Source organism: Haplochromis burtoni, unplaced genomic scaffold (genome assembly GCF_018398535.1).
Source record: "Haplochromis burtoni strain Fernald_Lab_line unplaced genomic scaffold, NCSU_Asbu1 Contig_618, whole genome shotgun sequence".
In the NCBI taxonomy this organism is placed as follows: Eukaryota; Metazoa; Chordata; class Actinopteri; order Cichliformes; family Cichlidae; genus Haplochromis; species Haplochromis burtoni.
The window spans coordinates 96,143-107,407 of NW_024582979.1; the positions used below are offsets into that span (position 1 = coordinate 96,143).

Sequence of the window (11,265 nt, forward strand, 5' to 3'; positions counted from 1 at the left end):
AGACCGTGCAATATTACCCAACAGTACCTTATTGAATATTTGTTTCATCCCCCCATTATACGCTGCTACTCCCTTTATTCTATTGCACAATACTATGTCACTTCCTAGAATCGCCTGCACTGATAGTTAAGTTATTTATTCTCCAGGATATAGTTATAAATATTACTTCGTTAGTGCAAGGCATAGTATCAAATAACTTTCTTACTGTATATCACTGTGCACTACTATTCATCTGTTCCTCTGGCTCTCCTGCTGCTTTGAGCATGTACATGACAAAAGAATTTCCCTCAGGATGTAGCATAGGATAAAGTTATTGTTATTCTTATTATATATGCGCGTGCCACCGCTGTGGCGTGTGGCAGTGAGCGGGTTAAAGCGGACGGTGTGACCGTCCTATCAGTGCTGCCCGGTTTAGTCCCAGCCCACCGCCTCCTGCCTCTGGAGAGCAGATAGCTGGAGCTCGTGTGGGTGGGTGTTTCTCAGGACACACTCCCACGATAAACACTCCGCTGTCCTCTAGACTTGTTGCTGCTTTATTTTTTCCCTCCCCGGTTGTACGGTTTGTTTCCGGGCTCTTGTGGATATTCTAACTTTACCGGAGCTGGTTCGTTTGTGTTTTGTTGCCATTATTATTTTTGCCTCTGTTTGGGGTTACGCTGCGTCGCGTGCTGTGGATTCCACCGGCGATAATAAGCGAAAGCACCGGGAGACACCGAGCACGGTAGGTACCACGGGGCCTGCACACAGTTGTTGACTGCAGCACTGCTCACAGTTTCACTGGACTTCCGAGACCTTTCTGAGGAGAAAGTGTGCGAGTGTGAGCCGCGGTGCGTGTAAGGGAGCTGTGTGTTGTTTGGGTCCACGAGCGTCAGTGTGTCTATCCAAGTGGTTTGGCTGGAAGCGCAGTTAGACGAAGCCCAAAATCACTTCCCCTTCCTCCGTGGACAGCTCACGGCGCTCCAGTTCGGGGGAATCGATCTGCCGTGTTGTTTGTAAGTAGACGGATCCGTCTCCTCTGGCCAGCAGCGTGCATTTAAGCTTTAGCCCTCAAAAGGTGATTAACAGCTCTGGCGCGAGCTTTCTCATTGTTGTCCCACTCATGTAACTGCAGTTTGATCTACTTACCGCGTATAAGCTTAATATCGTCATGATTTACCCATAAAGAGCAGCCGCACTGAATATAAGCGCGTTCAGCGTTCACTCACATTTGGACGGAGACTCCATTCATTACTCTGTATCTGATTTAGGCTGGATTACACTCATGTGAGCACCGTAAACATGCACATTTAAACTATCAGTAACCGTGTACAGACTCATAATAATCTGGGGCAGATTTGGAGCGTTTCATGTAAACACTCAATTTTAACCTTTTGATGCAGTCACATTTTTTAAAGGGTAACATAATGCCATATTTCTAGTGAGCATATAAATTGTAATGAGGGCATAAACATGACACAGACATGACATGGCGAGCTACTCCCATCTAGTTGTGTTTTCTTTTAAAGCCCGGCTAATCCTGGAGCGGTGCGAGGCATGTGTGCACCAGCACGAACTGAATGCCTGCTGTTGATGTTCTAATTATTATTAGAGGCAGTGTTGGTATTAACCGTCTCTTGACTGATTCCTGGTAATTGCTGCCTATTAGCTTTAATTAAAGGGATGCAGGATGCCTTGCCTAGTGGTGCTGTTAGATGCCTGTCGCCTTAGGTTCTCCTTCTCTCACACCCCGTAATCATAAAGCTGACATGAAAGACGGCAGCAGAAGAAGACGAGGCACCTCGTCATCGCTTGCGGTACTCCAAGCTGCTTGCGCAGTGAATCCTTTTTTTTTTTTTTTTTTTTTTTTTTTAAATTTTTTTTTTAGGGGACATATTTTTCTTACTGAAGCCTTTCGGGCTTTGAGGAGAACAGCGTAGCTTTATCCCTGCTGGCACAAGTAAAGCTGCCGCTTTTTATAGGAGAATGAAGGGAAATGGCACTTCATCGTTCAGAGTCTAGACGGAGTTTGACATGTCGGATTAAGTGGGAGTGATGGTTTAGGATTCGGGGTCACTGTATTTCACACTTCCTTCTCATAGACATTCAGAGCCTGTCAGATTATTTCCACCTGAGCCGGACGATCGTGCAAGAAATCTGGGAAATTGGAGCCACGTACTGTCGTGTGCTTTCAGCCATATAGAAGAAGTTTCTGTTTCTGTAAAAACAAAAACTTTACGTAATGAGAAACCGACTGTAACCATGTAATCAATATTATCAGCATTTTATTTATTTTTATTTATTTATTTTATTTTTTCCGTGAAATCAAATCTGCTGAAATCCTTCTCGGTACACTTGATAAATAGCAGCAGACGTTCCTTCATGAAATAGGTGGAGTGAGAAGAGTTGTAGTTGTTCAAGCCGTCAGCTTTTATTTTGAAGAGAGATGCGAGGCCCAGCTTGTGTCTGCAGTTTGAGCAAAAGCTCATCGACTTTCAGGCAGTGGCGTGTCTAGAAAATTTTTGTTGGGGGGGCCAGGTAGGGGCACAGATTTGGAGAAGGGTGGCAGATGTAATTGTCAGATAATGTTAAAAACAATTCTACCAACCGTTAACCATAATTCAATAATCCTATAAACCTAATAACCGAATGCGCTTTTAACTCTTATTAGAATGAGATTTTAACCACTACGGTGCAAAGTTGTTAGATACTGCGTTGATAAAGTACAAGAGATACAATCAGTTGGTGTTTATTCAGCAGTCAAGGACAGCAGTATTTGCGTAGTATTTTTACTGCCATGTAGTGCACATATGTTTTGGGCAAAAACATTTTTTAATATTAAAATACGAACATTTTAACATACAATTGGCAAATTAGCCAATGCCAATGCAAAACCAATGCCTATTAAAAAAAGAAGATAATCTTCTCACAAACTGCGTCCAAGACATTACACATGCAAAAACATTTAGATTTAAAACATGCAGACTTTTCAACTTTAGTGAATTAGCCATTTCAACTGTGATTGGTCAACACGTACAACATTTGTTGTGCGGTGTCCACTTTGGCACACTTAAGGAAAAGCGTGATTTTGCAGGAATGTGAACCGACCGAGCTCCCTGAAAGCACGTCACGCATTCTGGATAAGACCGAAGGAAGAAAAAACAGACGCCGTTCTGCCCTTATACAGCTCTACAAGTTCAGTTTTACATGTTTGGGTACTTCATGGCACAACTCTTTCTTTCATTAAAGGGATCATTTTTCAAAGCCTTTACGTCATATACTGCATCGGTTTTTACTGAGGTTTACTTCCCCAGGAGATCATGTGAGATTAACTCGTCTCTTCTCCTCTTTCCCCAGGCTCTGGCATGTAGCACCTTGCCCCTCTCTCCTTCAGTATATATGACTAACCCCACTGTTACTGGTACTTTGATGATACAGGCACAAATAAGCGACATTTCAAGTCTTTTTAACCACTCCTCACAGGTGGTGAGATATCCACGGAGCTCCTCGGGATAACCATAACATCTTCCCAGCCAGAGTGGGCTTATATTTGATTGAAGCCAGTGCAGATGTTTTCCAATGATGCAGCTATGCAAAGACCTCACCCTTTAGCACTGCCTTAAAGTTCACCTACCAGTGGCACAAGCTGGTACCTTGACTAAAGGTCAGTACTTTTTACAGAGTCTGCAATCACTGATCAGTCTAACTCTTCTTAGTCTGCTCTCATAGGCAACAATCATAAGGTAGCAGAACGGCGTCATTCTGCAGTGAACAGTAACTATGAGTGATATGTAACTAGCATGTAAAGGATCTGAAGGGTCATTTTACTCATAACCAGCGACACAAGTCGCTCCCCGATGGCCTCGGCGTTCAGTCAGAAGCTATATGCAACAATTTAAGACGGTCGATGGAAATATTACAAATTCAAGTCCCACCATGACGACACACAGAGCACGCTCACCAGTGCAGTGTTTGACAAGCTCAGGGTGGAAGGAGGATCACTGCACATGGGTGTCATATGTTACAGAGTGAGCATAATGTTGCCTTCAGTAAATCTTTCAGCTTGTCATTGTGAGATTGTAGGAACGACTGTGGCTGTGAACGCATCAGGAAAGTGTCCGAGTCATAAATCAGGCAACAAAGATGTTTGACGTTTTTTGTCCCACATACTTCCATTTTTGGACCATAATCACTTTTTTTTTAAAATTATTTTTCACTTTGCCAGTAAAGATGCTCATAGCTCAATTACTCGCTCCAGGTTCTACATAGTGCTCCAAATTAATATGCAAATTGTGTTTAAGTGTCATAAAGATTAAATAAGTTGTTTTTCAATTAAACCCTTGGATGGAATTGTGTCTCACGACTCTTTGCGTCACTGAAATCAGTCTCGGATACCTGTGTTCATTAGTTTGCCAGGTGAGCCCAATTAAAGGAAAAACTACTAAAGGAGGATGTTCCACATTATTAAGCAGACCACCATTTTCAAGCAATATAGGAAGAAAAATGATCTCTCTGCTGCTGAAAAGCGTGAAATAGTTGAATGCCTTGGACACGTAATGAAAACCTTAGATATTTCATGAAAACTTAAGCGTGATCACCATAATGTTAAGAGATTTGTGGCTGAGTCAGAGCACACATGGGTTTGTGCAGATAAAGGCACAATGATGAAGGTTTCTGCCAGAAAATACGAGAGCAGCTGCTAAAAGGCCATTACAAAGCAGCAAACACATATTTGAAGCTGCTGGTGCCTCTGGAGCCCTGCGAACATCAAGGTGTAGGATCCTCCAGAGACTTGCGTGGCCCCACTTTTCCCTGACCTCAACCTATTGAGAACCTTTGGAGCATCCTCAAAAACAAAACAAAAAAAAAAATGAGGGTGGGAGGCAGTTCACATCCAAACAGCAGCTCGGGAGGCTATTCTGACATCCTGCAGAACACTTTCCAAAAACTTACAAGTTCCATGGATGCAAGAATTGTAAAACTGCTATCAAATAAGGGGTCCTATGTTAATATGTAACTTGACCTGTTAAGATGTTTTTGATTGAAATAGCTTTTGATTTCAGTGAAATTGATCTACTAATGCTGCAAATTCAACAAATGACCATTTTCAATTCTCTACAACCTATAAAATCTTTTGAAACTCTGTGTGCGTAATAATTTGGAACAGTGCATTTTAAGTTTTTTATTTTTGAAAAACATACTGTTTTCATTGGGAGTTTTGTTCAGTAACATTTGAATTATACTCTATTGGTCGATGACTCGAAAATTATGCCGACTGTCATTTGAATCGACTATTTAGGAAAAACAGAGAAAAATATCATTTGCATAATAATTTGAACGAGGTGTAGTTTTAGAACACTTTTCACTAAGGACGACCGCTGTGGGAGTATGTTCTGTATTTAATACAGTTAAATCCACAAATCATGAGAAAGTATACCCTTTCATCTTATTTCATAAATAAAAAGAGCTCCCGTGGAGGTAGTCGTGCAGATCTAATAGAACTAGTACACACCTGTGCGGTAAACCTGAAGACAGATGGGTTTTCTCTGAAAACTTCACCTGTGAAATATTTGGCAGACTAAACTAATTTTCCCGTCTTCTCATTGAAGTCACAACAGTCATAAAATGAGGCCGTTTCAGATGATTTATGGAGCATGAATGGGCAGAGAATCTGAGGATTACAGAAAATATGAGAAAAAAAAGCTTCCAACAAGTGAGGAAAAACAGGAGGTTCGTGCTACAGTTTCAATTACAAAAATATACACAGGATGACACAGTGTGTGTGTGTGTGTGTGTGTGTGTGTGTGTGTGTGTGTGTGTGTGTGTGTGTGTGTGTCAGTGCTAAGATTGTTTAGCTGTTGATTCTGCATTAACTGTCAGTTTTCAGATCTAATTGGGAGATTTGGGAAAAATTCGCAAAGAACTAAATTAGAAGTTCAGAGCAATAGCGTACAGTCATGCAGTTACACTAAAACACTCCAGTAAAGTTTTAGTCAATAGCTACAGCTTTGCTTTTTTGGTGCTCAGAGCATCACAGAAGGAGTCAGCGGTGCTAGTGTACTATAAAGCGCTGAATCAGCTCCTATGAAAGCCGAGTAGCATCATTAGAGAGGTACTCTGGATGAAGGATTGATGACTCGGATTGAATCACGTAAAGTCGGATATGTAGGATGCTAGCTACAAGGCTTGAAACAGTCCAAAACATATACATAGATGATAAAACCGGCAGAAGATGAGATGGATAGCTGGGAAAATCGTGCGTGATTGTACTGTGGCTGGTGACGGAATAGACAGCACTCGACGCTGCGCTCCCGTCACTAAAAGGCATGTAGTGAAATATCGATGTATGTTGTTATCTGACGTCACATGAAAGTTGTGTCGTCTTCACACTTTGGTAAAACGAGCCGCTAATACACGCCTTAACAGTGACCCGTATTGTGTGTGTATACCTTTAGTTTTTTTTCAGATTATCTGAGAATATGTCGGCCAGTTACTGAAATTTTGTTTAAAGTCAGAGAATTTGCACTGTTACATTTTGCAAACATGCTTGTAAGTGAAATACAGATGGACGTTGCTTCAATGATATCCTATTGCGTTGTACATTCATGTTGTGGTAAAACAAGACCGTGAACATGGGAAGCTGAACTGACAATGACAACTGTTGAAACGCATTTAAGTTTATTTTAAGTGCTCGCTGTGAGGCTTCATGCGAACAATGCTACGCATGTAGCAGATAACACAAAAGAGCCATTAGAACAAGAACATTAAGCTGACTGATGACTGAAATGCTACCTGTTAACACGACTCTTTGTACAGATTATATGCCTTGGATCACGAATCAGTACTTGAACCATGCACCGACCTGTATTTCTGTCATCAACTCACTGCCGTCATCCGTTCTCATTTACTATGCACTTACTCAATCCTGAGTGTGCTGTGTTGTCGTGCTTGTGTTTTCATCTCAGCATCAATGCGACATGAGCACGGCAGCCTCCCCCGAGGTCAGGGGTGGCTGAGGAAGGATGAGGTTAGAAAAGGAGAGAAGAGAGCTGGGGGATGGCCAGATGAAGTCATTAGTCTGAGGCTACGTCCACACTGGCCCGGATAGATTTGAAAACGGCGTTTACGTCTGAAAACGCTCCGTCCCGCGTGTTGTTTCACAGAGTTGTGCGTTCACATTGAAACGGCCCAAAACGCTAACGTACCAGTCCTGCGCATGCGCAAAATTGAGTGAGAATTAAAGAATTTGAAGAGAAGCTATCTGGAGCACGTACAGACTGATATGAATCTTTTTTTAGGGCTGTCAAAATTGAGAGCAATCAAAACAAACAAACAAACTGCTGTATAATGCACTCCGCTCTTTGTTTAATTGGTCACATGACTGCATCACGTGACTAACATGCGTCATCGTTTTAGAAACTGTGCGTTTTCGCTGTCCACACTGCGACGTGGCCGGTTCCGTTTTGAAATGTATTCGTTTTTCCTTGGGGAAAGCTCAGGCTACGTCCACAGTACACGGGATTTTTGAAAACTTAGATTTTCCGTTTTCTTTAAAAAAAAAGTCCACACGTAAAAGTGAATGTGGAAAACACTGCTAGGAACATGCCAAAGCAGCAGGTGGCGCTATATTCCTATCCGTGTAGAAATGTTGGCCAATCAGAAGTCTACAGGGAGTGCAGAATTATTAGGCAAGTTGTATTTTGAGGAATAATTTTATTATTGAACAACAACCATGTTCTCAATGAACCCAAAAAACTCATTAATATCAAAGCTGAATGTTTTTGGAAGTAGTTTTTTTTAGTTTTAGCTATTTTAGGGGGATATCTGTGTGTGCAGGTGACTATTACTGTGCATAATTATTAGGCAACTTAACAAAAAACAAATATATACCCATTTCAATTATTTTTTTTACCAGTGAAACCAATATAACATCTCCACATTCACAAATATACATTTCTGACATTCAAAAACAAAACAAAAACAAATCAGCGACCAATATAGCCACCTTTCTTTGCAAGGACACTCAAAAGCCTGCCATCCATGGATTCTGTCAGTGTTTTGATCTGTTCACCATCAACATTGCGTGCAGCAGCAACCACAGCCTCCCAGACACTGTTCAGAGAGGTGACTGTTTTCCCTCCTTGTAAATCTCACATTTGATGATGGACCACAGGTTCTCAATGGGGTTCAGATCAGGTGAACAAGGAGGCCATGTCATTAGTTTTTCTTCTTTTATACCCTTTCTTGCCAGCCACGCTGTGGAGTACTTGGACGCGTGTGATGGAGCATTGTCCTGCATGAAAATCATGTTTTTCTTGAAGGATGCAGACTTCTTCCTGTACCACTGCTTGAAGAAGGTGTCTTCCAGAAACTGGCAGTAGGACTGGGAGTTGAGCTTGACTCCATCCTCAACCCGAAAAGGCCCCACAAGCTCATCTTTGATGATACCAGCCCAAACCAGTACTCCACCTCCACCTTGCTGGCGTCTGAGTCGGACTGGAGCTCTCTGCCCTTTACCAATCCAGCCACGGGCCCATCCATCTGGCCCATCAAGACTCACTCTCATTTCATCAGTCCATAAAACCTTAGAAAAACCAGTCTTGAGATATTTCTTGGCCCAGTCTTGACGTTTCAGCTTGTGTGTCTTGTTCAGTGGTGGTCGTCTTTCAGCCTTTCTTACCTTGGCCATGTCTCTGAGTATTGCACACCTTGTGCTTTTGGGCACTCCAGTGATGTTGCAGCTCTGAAATATGGCCAAACTGGTGGCAAGTGGCATCTTGGCAGCTGCACGCTTGACTTTTCTCAGTTCATGGGCAGTTATTTTGCGCCTTGGTTTTTCCACACGCTTCTTGCGACCCTGTTGACTATTTTGAATGAAACGCTTGATTGTTCGATGATCACGCTTCAGAAGCTTTGCAATTTTGAGACTGCTGCATCCCTCTGCAAGATATCTCACTATTTTTGACTTTTCTGAGCCTGTCAAGTCCTTCTTTTGACCCATTTTGCCAAAGGAAAGGACGTTGCCTAATAATTATGCACACCTGATATAGGGTGTTGATGTCATTAGACCACACCCCTTCTCATTACAGAGATGCACATCACCTAATATGCTTAATTGGTAGTAGGCTTTCGAGCCTATACAGCTTGGAGTAAGACAACATGCATGAAGAGGATGATGTGGACAAAATACTCATTTGCCTAATAATTCTGCACTCCCTGTAGAAGCCTCGGTGGGAAATAGTAAACAAGGATGGGGCATAGAAGCAGAACCAAGTGGTATGTGTGGAGGGACAGTAACTGTGTGTGTATGTAAGCATTTAAACACTGCAGAGAGTACAAGTAACAGTATTGTAGAAATTCATTTCACCGAAACAATAACGTGGCGCACAATGTGACGTCAAAAAAGGCGCACACCTTTGACGCTGCGTTTTCTCCGTTTTCTCGTCCACACGTAAATGCAAAAACTGAGTTTTCGAAAATATCCACCCTGGCAGGCGTTTTTAAAAATCTCCGTTTTCAGTGACCGAAAACGCCGTTTACGTGTGGACGAAAGGTGCAAACGCATAGAAAAATTTGTGTTTTCAAAAATACCCGGGTATGTGTGGACGTAGCCTCAGTGTGGACGAGAGGCCAAAACGGAGAGAAAATGATGAGTGGACGTGGCCTGGGACTCCCACAGCTGTCAAAGAGCCTGGAACGGCTGAGGAAGGGCCGGTGTTCTGAGAAACCACCCTACTCTGACAAAACGTCCTACCCGTATTATAATTTGACAGTGACTTGCGACTAAACGTAACCCTACCCCTACCCATAACCTTAAGAAGTATTGTGGATGGGTGAGAGAAAAAGAAGTTAATTCGGCGTTGGTTTTGTGCGCATGCGGCGCAGAAACATTGGGTAGGATGTTTTTCATGTAGGATGGATTCCCAGAACTGGACTGGGAGCAGCAGGGTTTGAAGGACGTTGCCTGAAAGTAGTGGCGTGTCCAGCGGGGTGGCCTGGGGGGGCACAGGCCACCCCCCTAACCAGACTGGCCACCCCAGGTGCCACCCCAAAGCTAAAACAATAAAATTTAATGAAATATCAAATGTACGATTATGGTTTCACAGTGAAGCTCAGATATCCGAGGGTAAGTGAATGCAGCACCGGCTTCTGCACTATGCGCATCATGTTAGCAAAGGTAGAAGAGCCAAGCACGAAAGACGGCACCACAGAAAACATTTTTTCAGCGAAAGATTAACAAGTTAACATAGCTGGACTAGCCATCGGACATTTGCACAGTGGGCTGATGACTTAATTTATTTATTTTTTTTGTAACGGCATGAACAATGAGAGGTGGTGGATTGGCCAGATGCTGGCCGATGTGTAAAAATAACTCAGTTGTTTGGTGGTGGCTATGGCGGGGCTTCCACAGAGGCCAGCAGGTGGATGAGGGAAGGGGAGGCAGGAGGAGAGACCCGAGGCAGCCGCCAGTCCGAGTGTCAGGTGAACTGAACTTCAGGTAAGAAGTTATGACCTGCAGTCTATCTGGGTCAGATATAAACCAAGTTTAGGTGGAGTTTATTTTCGTTGTGCTGACTTTTTACCGTCAGTTGCAATAACTCATACTGCGTTCTAGCCAGCTTGACGGAGTTTTTATACAGCTGGGTGGGTGCTATGATGTTACTGATAGTGAACTTTATTTTATTCATAAGGTTAGTAGAGTTGCCAACGGCTCCTTAAAAAAATGGAATGGTCCCTCATTCAGCAGAAAGAGGAAACCAGCGGATGTCGCGCTAAACAACAGCAGCACGTTTAAGCTTGATCAGCTGTTGTTAGAATTTATTTAATATTAATTTCTAGTATCAGCTGATGTTTGCTGGAGCCACAGCTGTAAAGCTGCTGGTCATGATATGGTTTGGATATGTGGTGAGAGGGAAACATGAAGATGAAACCAGGAGATGTCCTTACTGAATCATCAGAGCTGAACAGGTGATGGAGAAACAGGTTTACCTTTTAGGTGACATGAATGAGTTGAAGGGAAGTTATGAACTGTTTCTGAGAGACAAATAACACCAGGATCCTTTTCTAAGTAGCTGACAGCTGGTAACTGTGCAGGGGCGGGTCTAGCAAAGTTTTGCCAGGGGGCCAGGTAGGGCATTAACAGGGAGGGGGGCACAAAGAAATACTTTTCTTTCTTATTCTCATTTAAAATATTTAGCTTTTATTAAATAATTATCTGAATCTTGCGAACAAAGTTTTTATCTGATGTAAAATGTATAGAAATCATACATATACCAACAAGACTTCTCA

General features: G+C 42.6%; 1 protein-coding gene across 4 annotated transcripts in view; it reads left to right on the forward strand.

Moving 5' to 3' along the window:
* disp1 (dispatched homolog 1 (Drosophila)) overlaps positions 1 to 11,265 on the forward strand; it is a 148,329-nt gene that overhangs the window by 95,525 nt on the left and 41,539 nt on the right. For 2 of the 4 annotated variants that reach the window (XM_042214845.1, XM_005949077.3), the window contains exon 1: positions 7 to 721. The exons of the other annotated variants lie outside the window; for them this stretch is intronic. The gene's annotated coding sequence lies outside the window, so the exon portion shown is untranslated. Of the gene's footprint in view, positions 1 to 6; positions 722 to 11,265 lie in introns of those variants that run through there. 4 annotated transcript variants of the gene reach the window in all.